Source organism: Kogia breviceps, chromosome 5 (assembly GCF_026419965.1).
Source record: "Kogia breviceps isolate mKogBre1 chromosome 5, mKogBre1 haplotype 1, whole genome shotgun sequence".
Lineage (NCBI taxonomy): Eukaryota > Metazoa > Chordata > Mammalia > Artiodactyla > Physeteridae > Kogia > Kogia breviceps.
Window position 1 is genome coordinate 129,373,237 of NC_081314.1, and position 15,718 is coordinate 129,388,954.

General features: G+C 36.7%; 1 pseudogene; it reads left to right on the forward strand.

The window, feature by feature from the left end:
• The first annotated feature begins 2,433 nt into the window (after positions 1–2,433).
• On the forward strand, positions 2,434–3,047 carry LOC131757400 (serine/threonine/tyrosine-interacting protein pseudogene; annotated as a pseudogene).
• Positions 3,048–15,718: the final 12,671 nt, after the last annotated feature.

Genomic DNA, 15,718 nt, shown 5'->3' on the forward strand with positions numbered 1-15,718 from the left:
AAAAATCCAAAGAGATCCACTAAGTGTTGTGCTTCTGTTTTGGTTGTTGGAGGGTCCAGATGCAATAATTTATCCTTTACCTTATGAAGGATATGTTGATGTGTCCACATACCACTGGACATGTAGAAATTCCTCTGAATTATAAGGTCCCTGAATTTTTTGTCAGTTTTATTGCCTCCCTTTTGACATACAAACAACTAACCAATTAGTCGAGGATAGTTGCTACTTTTTGCTTACTAGGTTCAATCAGCATAATGTAATACATGTAGTGGACCAGTATGATATCTCATAGAAGGGTAAAGTAAAATCAAGATCTCTGTGAACTAAGTTATGTCATAGAACTGGAGATTGATAAATTCCTGAGGTAGGATGCTGAAGGTCGATTGGTCTCCTTACCAGTAAACTGCTTCTGGTAGTCTTTACTAACAGAGATGAAAAAAAAATGAATTTTCTATCTTAAGAGCTGCATACCAGGTACAAGGGGATATGTTAATTTGCTCTAGTAATGAAACCACGTCTGGTACAGCAGCTGCAATTTGAAGCAACTATCTGGTTAAGCTTATTATTGTAATCCATTCTCATTCTCCAAGATCCATGCCTTTTGCACAGTCCAGATTGTCAAATTGAATGTGGATGTACTAGGAATAACCAGCCCTGCATCTTTCAAGTCTTTAAACGGAGTACTCATCTCTGCAACCCCTCTAGAAATGCAATAATGCAATTTCCTAGGTAGAGGCAGTTTTAGTGGCTTCTGCTTGACCTTTTCCAATATAATAGCCTTCACTTCACAAGTCAAGGAGCCAGTGTGGGATCTGCCAGTTACTGAATATGTCTATTCTAATCATGCATTCCAGAACTGGAGAAATCAGGGATCCTCTGGATCCACTGTGAGATGGACCAGAGCTACCATTGCATTGGTGGGGGTGGGGGAGAGAGAGAGAGGGAGAGAGAGAGAGATTTTAAGGAATTGGCTTATACAGTTGTGGAGGCTTGGTAAATCCAAAGTAAGCAGGATAGGCTGGCAGGCTGGAGACCCAGGAAAGAGTTGCAGTTCAAGTACAAAGGCAGTCGAATGGCAGAATTCTTTCTTGGTTAGGATGGTCAGTTTTTTTCCTATTAAGACCTTCAACTGATTGGATGAAGCCAATCAGTTTGGTTTTTAATCTTTCTTCTTTTTCGTCTTCCATAGCATGACATGATCTCAGTTTCCACCACTCCCTGTGTTAAGGATAAATTAGCTTCTATGTAGTAATTAATAAACACTGAAATACAAGCAATGGTTCTTTTTCTTGCATAAAAATTCTGATGCAACATCAATATCCAAGCTGCTTTCACCTTTGGGATCTGTCTTTTCAACACATGATCTCCATGGTTACCACCAAAGAGGAAGCAAAGAATGGGGAGGCACACTTACCTGTAACTGTTTTAGCCCGTTAAGTGTCACGTGACATTTCTGGTCGCAGTCTGTTGGCCAGGACTGGTCACATGAATGGTTCTGCAAGGGGGGGGGGGCTGGGAAACATGAGGGAGACAGTGAGAATATTCTGGTAACTAAAATGTCACTTTGTTCATCCTCTTCAACCTGCAAACTACCTAGATCCTTCCAAAGGAATACAAATCAGAGTCCCACCCAGTCATTTCATCAGGTAAAATTTCAGGATCTTTGGGAATTAAGTTCCTTTATCCAGTTCAACTTAATGTGGCTTTTCTTCATCTGGAGATCCATGTTCTAAATAAACACCTCCCATACCCAAGTTTTAATAGTGGAACAGGGATAAGGTAATTACAATAAGCAGTACAATTCAAAGAAAATAAAAATAGAAGATACAAAACATTCTCTGGTTTATAGTATTTCAGAAATCCCATTAGGTAAACACCGGGAAGTCTCCTATTCCATAGCAGTGGGGGGAAGTTTCTTGCTAAGCATCTGAGTCTCCTACAAGGGAGTACCCTCTTACCTACTGGTCTCTAGAGCCCTTAGCTCTGCCTTCCAGTAATCTATCCTTATCTCATTATTTTTTTTGCTACTTCTGAACTGAACATTGGGAACTAGGCCCCTCTTTTTAGTTATCTATTGATGCATAATAAAACACTGTAAAACACCTCCCCCACAGTTGATTGATACTATTTACAACAGGAAAAAGGCAACAGTCCAGGACGGCCTTAGGGGCGTGGAGACTCGGGAGTAAGGGAGACGGCAGCAGCATGGCGGCCGGAAACCAGCCGCCCAACCCTCGCGGAGTCACTAGGACCCTTTAGTCTGCGTGTGTTAGTTGTAGCCCGCTGCCTCCCCATCAGTCCTCGGATCTACGCTCCCTCCTTCCATTCACCGCCATTGCCAGTCCGAGGGTCGGGTCGGCGGGTAACTCCCACCCCACCCCATCCCCATCCCCCCCATCCCCTTCCCCACCCCAAAGCCCGTGGGCCGGGACCATGGAGGACGTGAAGCTGGAGTTCCACTCGCTCCCACAGTGCAAAGAAGACACCGAGGAGTGGACCTACCCTCTGAGACGAGGGATGCAGGAAGTTTGGCCTAGATTGTTTTTAGGCCCATATTCTTCTGCCGTGAAAAGCAAGCCACCTATACTACAGAAACATGGAATAACTCATATAATATGTATAAGAAAAAACATTGAAGCAAACTTATTAAACCCAAATTTCAACAATTATTTAGATTTTTCGTCTTGGATATTGCAGATAATCAAATTGAAAATACAATACGTTTTTTCCCCATGACTAAAGAATTTATTGATGGGAGCTTACAAAGTAGAGGAAAAGTTCTTGTCCATGGGAATGCAGGGATTTCCAGGAGAGATGCATTTGCTTACGTTCAGGAAAGAAGATTTTGTATTAATCCTAATGCTAGATTTGTCCATCAACTTCAGGAATACGAAGCCATCTACCTAGCAAAATTAATAATAGAACTGATGTCGCCACTTCAGATAGAAAGCTTGTTATCTGTTCATTCCGGCACCACAGGCAGTTTGAAGAGAACAGATGAAGAGGATTTTGGAAACATGCAAGTGGCGACTGCGCAGAATGGCTGATTCAAGAGCAACAGTATAGAGGATGTGAATTTCTATTTGGGAAGGAGAAAATACAACAGACAGTAAGAATGTAAAACGGTAAAAATACAAGTAGTTTCTCTTCAACTATATGTTGCTTCTAGACGTGTTTCTCTGCAACTTGTCGAGCAACATTTTAAGATGTTGGACTTCTGTAATAGATGGCACTGATGGTTTTATTCCTTTCTTTAAAAAAAAAAAATCTTTACAGTTTTATTATAAACCAAGAATTTTGGACTCGCAAAGAGGTGTTATTGCAATAATGCACTTTTCATACTTGAAACTTATTTGTATGATATAAAGTTGTTACTTGAAACAAAATGCAAGTTAGGGGTCATTTGTTTATAAAATCTGGGTACTTTATAACAAAAGAATTTCCTAAAATTTGCTAAAAATTCATTTTGTGTTCTACGTATTACATTTTAAAAATAATTTTAAATTATTGTATCAATTTTATGATGGAGCCTCTTACAGAAACATTAACAAATGCAGGAATCTGTCACATTTCTTTTTGAATATAATTCAATAGCTTAATTATCTTTTGATTTTTTAAACTTCTTGATCCCTTATTAATAATCTTTAAATCATGACATTAGCCAACTGTCCTTACTTTAACATGATCCAAGAATTGCTTCTTTACCTATTACCTTCCTAATTTTATTCTATGGAAAAAAAAAGTTTAATGAACAAAGGAAAATGGTTTTTTTGCTTTATAATACCAGAGGCTCAAAAACAAGGAGAGTTTTAAACTTTCAAGTGACTTACTTTCCTTTAGCATTCTTTTTTTAAATTAATTAATTTATTAATTTTTGATTGTGTTGGGTCTTCATTTCTGTGCGAGGGCTTTCTCTAGTTGTGGCAAGCAGGGGCCACTCTTCATCGCCGTGTGCGGGCCTCTCACTATAGCGGCCTCTCTTGTTGCAGGAGCACAGGCTCCAGACGCGCAGGCTCAGTAGTTGTGGCTCACGGGCCCAGTTGCTCCGCGGCATGTGGGATCTTCCCAGCCCGGGGCTCGAACCCGCGTCCCCTGCGTTAGCAGGCAGATTCTCAACCACTGCGCCACCAGGGAAGCCCTCCTTTAGCATTCTTAAAAGCCAAATGTTGTGTTTGTTCTTTTCAGAGCTGTGTAGCCCGTTTCTTCTTTGTCCAGAATGGTTCTAAATAGAATATAATAAACCAGTGTAGTACTATTTTGTTTTTTCTAAACAAAGCCCAAGAAAGAAAAGTACCTTGCCTAATTAGAGAATAAAAAAATAAAACCTCATGACCTCTAAATTAGTATGTAGAACAGTGAAAAGTTTTGAATATTTTCCTGTAATTTCTCTTTTTGAAACCATAAATTAATTCAAACTGAAAGTCTTAAGGCTTGAAAAAAACGTAGTAAATTATTTGGAACATGGAAAAAAAAAAGAAGGCCACAGTCCAATCTGGCTTTTTGGGCCAAGGCATTTTAATTAAGTGAGAATTATTATAGGGTGTGTGATTCTCAGAGCCTTTTGAAACCCCAGCTCTTAGTTCTTGGAGAACAGAATTAGTTGGTTTTCCCAGCTCCAAAAGGCTCCTGATACCTGAACCATCTCATTTCCCTTTCAATTCTTTTTGCAAAGATACTTCATAAAGCCTTAATTCATGTCTTCCTGATTAACATTTTGCCAAATGAAGTTAAAATTATACAACAGAAAATATCAATATCCAATTTTATGTCCTCTTCCTGTATAGTTACATCCTTATTAGGCACATAGACTGCTTTTCTGGTTGTCTTATATGATAGCCTATTAAAAAAAATTGCAACTGTGTAACATTATTCTCCATCTAGCAGGCTTTTGACATCAGTTTCCTCCAGATCTTCTGTTCATCTATGTAGTTTTCTCATATTTGCACAGTTCCCCTGCTGATATTCAAATACAAGAGTTTGGAGAATGCTTAACTACATGCAATTTATTACCTCAAACTGGAAGTAAGATACACGTTCCTATTTCTGAAAAGTGAGTCTTAACCAAAGGAGGCTTGGAAATACAGTCTTTCTGAATGACAAAACTAGTGCAGGAAACATATTGTACATTATCTTTAGTCTATAATTGCATTTTTTCTTACTTACCTTTGATAAACTGTATTCTAACTTCATTTTCTGCAAAAGAATCTCTTATATTCAAAATTTTGTACTATTTAAATTTTCTTCTCTCTATACTGTTTTCTTTCAAGTGAATTAAATGTTCATTATCCACATAGTATAGACACATGCCATTTATGTTATTTTATTTATTTATTTTTCCATTTTATTATTTTTTTAACATCTTTATTGGAGTATATTGTTTTACGACGACGTTGTGTTAGTATGTATATGACGTTGTGTTTGTATGTATACGATGTTCTGCTGTATAACAAAGTGAATCAGCTATATGTATACATATATCCCTATATCCCCTCCCTCTTGTATCCATTATGGCATTTAGCTTTCACAGTTGTCCTGTTACAGAAGTTTACCTATTATATAAAAGAAAGCAAGTCTAGTATATGATGAAGCAGATAGAAAAATTGTCCAAATTTTCCTATACCAAAAAAAATGTATAGTAAAGGGTGTCTGACTCAAAATTAAATGCTCTGTGTATTGTATGATGCTAGTTTAAACATACCCAAGTCTGTGTCTTCAGCCCTCAGATTGATGGAGTATCAATTTACACAATGAGCTTCATACTCCTTCTGACCTTTATAACCACAAGTCTGAAGCACCTCACCAGCTTGTCACAATTTTCAGTCCCCTAATTATCTCAACCTCAGTAGTCTCTAACCCAAAAAGACTGCTTTTTTTTTTTTTAATCATTTCTCAAAGAACATCTCCTTTGAGATGCCCTTCATCAGCCAAGCTAAGAGTCCTACACCCGTTTCGGGAGCCCGGACAAAGTGAAGTGTATTGTGAGCACCAGAGTTACAACAAACTTCATCCTGGATCCAACAAGAAATTAGATTCTGGCATGCAATCCCATCAAAGGGCAAGCACACGTGCTGGAGATACCAGACCAGAGCAAGCAGATATACAAGAAAAGACTTGGAGCAGAGCCTAGGATGTGCCTTCTGCATTCGAGTTTAGCAGCTGTAGAAACTGCAGATGAACGTTTGGACCGCGTTGTGAGGTAAAACTCTACGGGGCTGACCCAGATGTTGACTTCTGTGTTTTAATGAATGGCACTGACATATTCTGGTTACTCATGATTGTATTCTTGAAACTAACTTAGATCCCTAAATCTTTTTTGTTTGTTTGGTTTTTTTGGACCAATTATCATTTCCCTGCAAATTGAAAAGTTTTTATTATCTTGCTTAACCTACTCCTATAACCCTATCATTTTACTTCAGCTTACTGATATCACCCTAGCCCAGACACTTAGCTGTTTTTACTAGGCTTATTGAAATTACCTCTTGGCTCCTCTTTAACTTATTTGAACACTCATTGCCAATTTTCTGTCCAGTAGCCTTTCCTGTTCATATTTTTTCCTGACTAGCAAACACATCTTCAGATCTTTCAAGCTGGGAATCCAAAAGCTTGCTCAGAATTGTAAATCAAGCGCGATTTGTACCCTTGAAAGACGGGGGAGGGAACCAAGAATTCCTAGAAAAGTTGTCCTCCCTTACACACACACACACACACACACACACACACACACACACACACACACACACCAAAACCCCATTTTCTTCTTCATTGGCAGTAACTGATTGCGTTTTTATGAGGCATCTGGGGCTGCTAAACAAGCTGACCCTGAGAAGAATATGCTAACACAGCAAGGATGACAGACGAAAAACAGGAAAAATTCTTACATCTTTGCTAATGTTGAACCACTGAACCAACCCTAGAAATTTTTGCTCGCCTAAACTTACATCATATATATATGAAATATGTATATTATATATATGTATAAAATTAATGTTATTGTTTAAGCCACTATTGTTTGGGTGTTCTGTTTCTTGCAACAGAAAGTGTCATAAACGATGAACTTCTGAGTCTTTTACATTTATTTCTACTTTTAAGCCAGGCTCGTCATTGCTGTTCAGATGTGACATGCACATTTTAACTTTGCTCTTGAGATACCTCCTCCTGGGCTGTCAGGGCTAGCCACATAGTGACTTAACCAAAGTCATTTCCATGTACCAAAGTTCAGTTTAAACAGGATACATTAGCAAGCTTCCCTTTATTTCCCTAACCAGTTGTAACCATTTGAGTTCTAAAATTTCATGCACTCTGAATTTGGAACCCTGAGACACCTGCCAGTATTGGCAGAAAGCAGTTTTGGATTTCCACAGACCTGAGTTATCAAAGTCCCTCTTTTACTTAGCAATTATGTGATCTTAAGAGATTTATTGAATCTCTCTTACTCTCAGATTACTCATTTAAAAAATGGATATAGTGACACTTTTTTTTTTGCTGGATTCTTAGGAAGATTAAATCCCAATTCTTCCCTTACAAACCGTGCAATTTTAAGAAAATCCTACTTAAGTTTCCACATATATAAAATGTGGAGAGTAATAACACCCACCTTACATATTTTTGTTGAGGATTAAATGGGTTAATAAAAGTCCAACACTTAGGATGGTGTTTGGCGCAGAGACAACACTGTCTACATTTTTTTCTATTATTAGTAATACATTGCCTGACACTGAAATATATTCTTGATAAATGCTAACGATTGTTATTATTATAATCACTATTTTTATATTTTTCTTAATATTTTTATTTGTTTGCTTATCTAGAAAGCATGTGCCATGTAGATCCTAGCACTATGCCCATAAATAGATCTCAGCAGATAGTTAAAAATTATACTTATTCTTCAAACAATATCTACATGAAGTGCAAAATGATTCTAAGAAAAAATCTTTAAGAATTTTTTGCCCCAGATATTAAGAAAACTGAAAGCTGTCACTGAAGTGCTCATAAAAATAACAACAGAATTGAATCAATATAATTATCCATTGATAAAGGATTGACTAAATAATTAATGCTACACTCAGCCAAAAAAAAATCAAACAGTTATTAAATAGAAGAGTATTTTAAAACATAGCCTTTTATTATTATTCAGGTATGGCAAGACCAACAGATCAAGAGATGACTGCCTTTGAAAAGATAGCCTGTTATATTCACAGATTCTAAAAGGAGGAGCATGGAGATGGGGCCACACAGAAAACACCAGTCAAAGGCAGAGAGTGAGGGGAAAGTAGGGACGTGAGTCTTTATTGCAGTTTCTAAGGGAAGGAATGGGTGAGACAGGGTAAGCAGGCTTAGAATTGTCTAGTTTTTAGTAATTTCCACAGACTCTGGGTTATAGGGGTTCTGTCTCCAGTTGCCTGGTACCTGGTCCTGAGATGATCAGGGCAAGGGAATAGTGTGTGAGCACCACAAAGGAGGTAGTTGGGGGTGTGAACTCTGAATTTATTGGTTTGCATATGAAAGGCATGCTTGCAATTGGTTTGCCATCACTATGGATTAATTAACTCTGGGAAGAGCAATGTCTCCAGGCAACAAGATCCTAAAATGTCAAAGCATCAAATACAGAAATTAGAAAATATGGTATTATAAAGAGGTAAATCAGTATGATGTGGAAAGAAGTCCATAGAAGTTTATAACAAACTATTGTGTAAGAATTTGTTTAACCTGCAGCCGATCTGTGGTTGTTCAACATTTTTCTACTGGGATGTCCAGAAACATGGTACTGACTCTTGAAAATTAGGGATAAAGTGTATTAGCTTGTGGTTTATGATGTGTAAACTCACCTTTTGTACTAGCTTGCTTACATTGTTTATTAAATGTTTATAGACAATGGTATGCACCTAATTTTAGCTAGTTGACCAGTAGAGGATAAAAGACTCTTTAGTAAACTTGTTCTTTGACTCATCTGAGACTAAGGTGTTTCATACCTATTTCAATGATTCACAATCAGAAGATGGGATATCTACTGTGTAACTGAGAAGGGACTCTGAGATCTGCTTCTGGAAAATGAAAACTTCTCTGATCTTTGCTGGGCTTACTTATCTTGGTAAACTGTGTATCTTCATCAAAGCCTTTATGAGTGTACCCTATGGAGTTTCCTGAGTTCTCTCAATCACCTGACCCTTTGTAATTGCTGAAACAATATATAATGCCATCTGTCTTATTTTTAAAGACAAATATGTATGTATATATATTTTACAAATATACACTGTAAAAAATTAATAAACAGAAACCTCAATTAAATAGAATTGGGAGACCAGATCAGGGAGCTCTGAATGTATAGAGTTTAATAGTGAATGTAAGTAATAAAAGTGAGTTAAAATATTTAAATGTTTAGTTTTCCCTTTTTCTTAGCTTAGGATAGTATGTAAGCCTCAATTACCTGACTGCCTGGGAGTCTCGTATTTTCTTTGGAGCTCCTATACTTACTGAATTAAATGTGTTTTTCTCCTGTTAATCGGTCTTATGTCAATTTAATTATAAGACCAGCCGAAGAACCTAGAAAGGAAGAAGGGAAAATTTTTCTACCCCTACACCACATAGGACCTTCCACTTCTAACTTGACTGATCATTACTTTGACTTGCATATGTGTACTTTTATTCAGTCTCATTTTCCAATTTCTAGAATTTTACAGTGCTTTTCTTATTTTGCCATTTCTAAAGGTAAATTACAAGGGTGACCTATAACTAATTATGAGGTGTATCCTAAGCACTGAGTCTCTAATGTCAATGCGTTCCTGCCAAAGAACACCTGGCATACACCTGCAGTTGAAAAAATTGTTATGCTTATTGCTCAGTGTAATAATGGGACTGCACACAGTGTGGAACCATAAGGTGATATTTCACTGAGGTGACATTTCACTGAGAGCATGTTACAGAGGACTTAATATTGGAGTTGGACTCTAGGTGATCTTGGAATGTACATTAAGTTAAAACATTAACTTTCTGGAAAGTTTTGTTTTCCTCTTTCTTATTAAGTTGTATCCTTCCAATTTTCAGTCTTGGATTATTTTATCAAAAAGAATAATCGAATGTATGATTTAAAGTAGATTAAATAAAGACATGAAACCTGATACCTGAGTTGAGTATGTTATAATATTCATATCTAACCCATACCAATTATTTAATTAATTTCTATTGAACGGAAAAATGAATACCATTTTTTCTGTGTGTGGTAGTGGGTGTGATTGGATGCTTTAATACTTATTACTTTAATATTTACCTAAAATCTTGTCTTTCTAGGAAAAGCTCCACTCAGTGTCAGGAGACTGTAGTGAGGTTATCCACCAGGCAGCTCTGTCAGAACTGGTCACAAACTCCATTCTCCTGGAGACGGTGGTGCTTGATCCAGCCACGGGCATATAAAGGAATCTGGGTAAATCAGAGTGTGCGAAGAGAGTAAGAAGGTGGGGAGACTTGATATTTCTCAGTCCTCAGAATCATATACACCAGGTGAACTCAATAATCTCATTGCAAAAGACTGTCTGAGAAAGAAACCAAATCATCATGAAGAACCATGAGAGAGAACGGTTATGACTAAGAAACAGCCCTGAAACACTGAATCCATCTGTGCCTGAAAGAAGTATTATTCCTTCAACTTTAGCTACATAGGCAATAAAACACCTTTTTTTCCCTTTAACCTAGTTTCTATTGAGTTTAAGTCATTGCAGTGGAAATAACGATAAGCAAATTCTAATACAACTATTTGCTTTTCTATGTGGGAAAATGCAGACATTCCTATTGGGAACATTATTTTCCTCTTGTTAAGATCAAACAGTTTGGGAGGATTTCAGCCATTTTGGATAGCTATAGAAACATAATTTTATCATGAGATTTTCATGTGAGCATTCTATAGAAGCTGACTGTGTGAAAATAATTCTGACACCAAAAAAAGGCAGTTTTTTAGGGGCTATTTTATTCACAGTGTAGAACATATAATGTTGTACGCACTTTAAATAATTCAGGACTGAAGAAATTTAATGATAAGTAATCGAATGAAAGCACATATATCAAAAAATTTTAGAAATTTTATTTTAGAAATACTTATTTCTGATGACTTCAATGTTCTTACCTGCATTTCTCAATGAATAGTTTTATTTTAATTCTAATGACAGTTTGAAAAACAACTTTTATTATTTTCAACTTGTAAAACCATTTAGAAAATAATGTCAAAGAAACTGGCTTCTAATATGATACACTGCAAACTTTTAAGTTTGGTTATCATTTGTTCAAAAATTCTTGCTGGCTTTGTGAGTAGGTGGAAAGTTAAATGAGGACAGAAAATGAGAAAGGTGTGGAAAGCCTTCCTCTTTGCCTCCTGTCTACCTAGCCTTATCTGGGTGATTCAGATGATCTCATCCCTTATACTCCATTTCTTGAGCTAGTAATTAAAGGGATTATGACTCCTAGTGGTTTTTGAATTTAATTACAAGTGCCATAGCATTGATAACTGTTAACCGGAGAAATAAAGACTAAGTGATATACATACATTGTCTTTACAATATCTCCATCTTTCTTCATAACTACACATAAAGAGCTCATGCAGAGTTTTAACAAACTGTTTCTACCACTCAATTTCAAGATTCACAGTTTTAAAACATTTGAAACGATATGCTTATCTTTGCCAAGTCTCAGGAAATATTGTACCTCTGCTATTTTGAGAACTGTGCTAGATGATTAGAAAATCTTCAGCAAGGTGACTGTTGGTGAACATTGAATGTATTTAACTACACAGAAAATTAAGAATAAACCAAAGACTAACAAATAAAGTGCAAATTTATGTTTCTAAATTTCAGAAAAATGAAAGAAAATAGATGATATTGTGAATTACGTAGTGGCCTATTAAAGAAAATAAATTTTTAGATGAAGTTATAGAACAAAAAACAATTTTTAAGTATGCTTGTATTTAAAGTAGAAACCTGTATCAAATCATGAAATGTCCCTCATCTTCCTTAGGACTACACCACAATAAGATATAAGGTATATAGGGAAGTGGCTTCTTATTAGTATGTTTTCTAATACGCTGAAGCAGATGGTGGACGTACTTAAGCTTTATAGCTTGTGTTCTAATAAAGAAGCTTATTTATTCCTTTGTCCTAAGTTTCTACAAAGTCAAATGCACTAGATAAATTGATGAATGTAACAAAATTGCGGAACATCCTGACTTATTCCAAATATATAATACCCCTACCTCTCTCTATATTTCTACAGATCTGTTCAGCTAGAATTCTTTTGGCCATTGGATAAGATCATGCTGCCCTTTCCAGTAGTAAATGCTTTGAAAATCATAATAAAATGTGACCTAAGAGTAAGAACCTTTAGTTCTCATGATTTTTTTGTCCCAAATAATTTTAGCTTCTCAAGAAAACAATTTAATAAGTACCATGTATCTAGCACCATCCCTAATTCTAGTTTATAAATTATTGAAAATTATTTTGGTTATTGTTGGTAAAGGCAGTCTCACACACACACTCTTTCCACCACCCATTTGGTTGCCTAAGGATGGACCTTGGGTTTGCAATACTTCCTTCCCAAGAGATAAAGAGCTCACACAGCCTATGCTGGGCCTATCATCTTGTGTGGGAATATTCTCCACTGTTTCAAGCTCAGTGAGTATTCTTTTGTTCTACTTAAGTGTGTGGTCTTATGTCACCATGCCAACCCCACTGCTATATCTGTCTTCTGTGGACGGAGACCCAATCCTTTTGCTACAGCATGAGAGTGTTGGGAATAGGTGAATTGCCCTGCCAGTAGAGACTCACTGGGTGCTGGTACCCAGACCAACCACTGAAGCGTCTCTAAGTAAGTAAAGTGTTGTTCCATCCAGTACTTGACTCTGTTGTGTTTTCCTTGCCAACTCCGATACCAAGATGCAATGAGCAGAAGTGTTTGGATTTCTATTTCTGAAGGTTGACATAATGATGATCTTTTGCTATTCTCCATGTGGTTGGAATCCTCCCCTGGGATTGATAACAGGTATATGATATTCTGCTCAACAATTTTTTTGGTAGTGATTTGGTCTACAGATCCTCCTAAATGGTGTTCAGTTAGTTGGAGTATATTTGTAAATACTCTGTGGGCCAAGCATCATGTTAGAAGTTAGGGGTAACACCACTGAACAGGAAATATGACCTCTGCCCTCTGGATGATTGCATTCTGTTTGGAAGATAGTCAGAAAGCAAATAATTCTAATTTGTTAAGCAGAGTCTCTTGTGTCACAGGTTCGATAGGGTCATCTCCTTCATTCATCTTCATTTTCCATGAGAACAAGCTGGCAGCTTTGATAAGCAGGTATGCCTAAATTCAGTGACCTGGGGTCTTGGGTGTTTAGGAGCACACGTTCCATATTTGCAGTTTTATTTTTTAAATATTTTTTAAAAATCTAAGCTAACGGGGGAATTCATTGATAAATTTTGTATACTTTTAAATGGCATAAGTGTTGTCTGATTTACTTGTTTATGTTATTGAATGCTAGTTTTACCACATCTCTTACCAGATTTCCTGATTAGACTCATTCCTATAAGTGAGTGTTCAGACCATAAAAAAGAATATAATAAAAATGTAAACATGATACCACCAATGGCATTTCTCAAAGATGAGCTCTGATTCCTGTGAATCAGAGCAGAGTTCACACTGGAAGAGAGGGACGCTTTTTTCATGTGCTTCGACACGTGAGCTCTTATCGTGTTATCCTGTAGTTATGGGTTTGTCTGTAGCTATGCTCCATTTTCCCATCTCTTCAGGCCATTTCTTGTATCTGTTTAATGTATCTAGTGAAGAAATGAGCTAATGGGTTTATTATTTAAAGACTTTTGTATTAAATCACTATATCAATTATATTTTTGCAGGGTATAATTATATTGTACCAGTGGCTTTTATATTAAAATCTATTCTGGAATTGGCATTCTCATTTCTAAACACCAAGTTTCTGGCACAAATTAACAGTAGCAACATCCCCTTTCAGAAGTCATGGTTTTAATGATAAATGAAGATAGCAAATAAAAGGATGATTTACTTCATAGAAACTTAGAAAGTATTAACCTGGTGTCTGGAGATTATTTATTCTAGGCCTGATATATCCTCATCCTGTTCTAAAATGAATATCCTGAGTACAACTTTTAATTTAAGAAAGAGGAAAAATGACCTTTTAATTTTTTTAAATTTTATAAACTGTGAACTGTATGAGGGTTGACTACAGGTACAGTATTGTACAGAATATTTCTAGACCTTATTCACTTTTCTTGACTGTAACACTATGTCACTTGATTAGTAACATCTCAGAAACAACCTTTTGAATCAAAGCACTCCCTATATCCTTCAAATAGGGAAATTATCAGGGAAGAGACAATCTTGCAATTCAAATGTAATGAGACAGGTTATTTTCTGTGTCAGCTTTCTTTACTCTGCATGAGCTGCCAGTACTTTGTGACTTTCTTCCCTAAATATTGAGGCTTGAGTCACTTCTCACACACCAAGTATACACCAGTTGGGCAAATAATTAGAATTACAGAGAATTTACATATCAATCAAGGGCAAGTTGAACAAGAGAGTGCAGGTTATCAGTGGTATGCTTATTTAATGAATAAAAGTTCTAAAATAGTCTTGACTGTACAAGTCCAGGAAATCTGACTTAGCATTCATTGAAATCCTGCTTCACATAAACATTTTTCATTATTTGTGTAGTTCCCATAGTAAAAACGTGCCTAATGCAAAATAAATGTAATCATTATCATTTCTAGAACGAGTCGTATGAGAGGTTGTATTACATAGTTTGCTGAGTGTTGAACGTCCAATTTCCTGCTAAATTGTCTTTTAGTGGTAGCTCATTTCCACTTTTGTCTAAAGCTTGCTGTGCTTAAAGACCTAGTTAGATGTGTTCTCACCTCTGGTAGATGAGGGATCTACTTTATAGATTTCAGGATGAAACAATTTTTTGCCACTTTCTCACCTTCTTCATAACTGTTAATCTAGTTCTTCCAGTCCTCTTAATGGTCTAGCATGTGGCCTTGCATGGATACACATTATTTTTGGTTGTTGTGCTGTCACTTTCCTTCCATGTGTGGAATGTGTCCTTCCATGTGTGGAATGTGTGCTCGAAGGAGCTGATGTGGCTTTACCTGCGACCGTGTAATTATCTGACTTCATTTTTCAGTTTTAGTCTTTGTCCTGGCTTTTTCTTTTTCTAAAATGATAACTGCAAAGGAGAACAGAGTACACCATTTCTAACTGAGGTAAAATTTATCACCCTCTCGTTAGCTGAATAGTATTCTTCTTTGACATTGTGGTCCAAACATTAATAATCTGGAGGCTCTGGGGAAAAATCCACTTCCAAGATCATTCAGATTATAGGAAGAAGCCAGTTACTTGTGGCTGTAAACCTGAAGTTTCGATTTCCTTGATAACTCTGATTCAGGCAATGTTCTCAGCTTCTAGAAGCCACTTACATTCCTTCTCACTTGGCCCTCTCCATCTTCAGAGCAGCAAGGGCACACACATTCTCTTCACAATTTGAACCTGTCTTACTTCCTCTTCTGCTACAGACCAGAGAAAGCTCTCTTTTAATGGTTCCTATGATTACAGTAAGCCCACCTAGATGCCATGCAACATAGCATAAGCCTGAGGTGATAGCTTATCGTGTTAACACATTTTCAGGGATTAGGGTGGAATATCTTTAGTT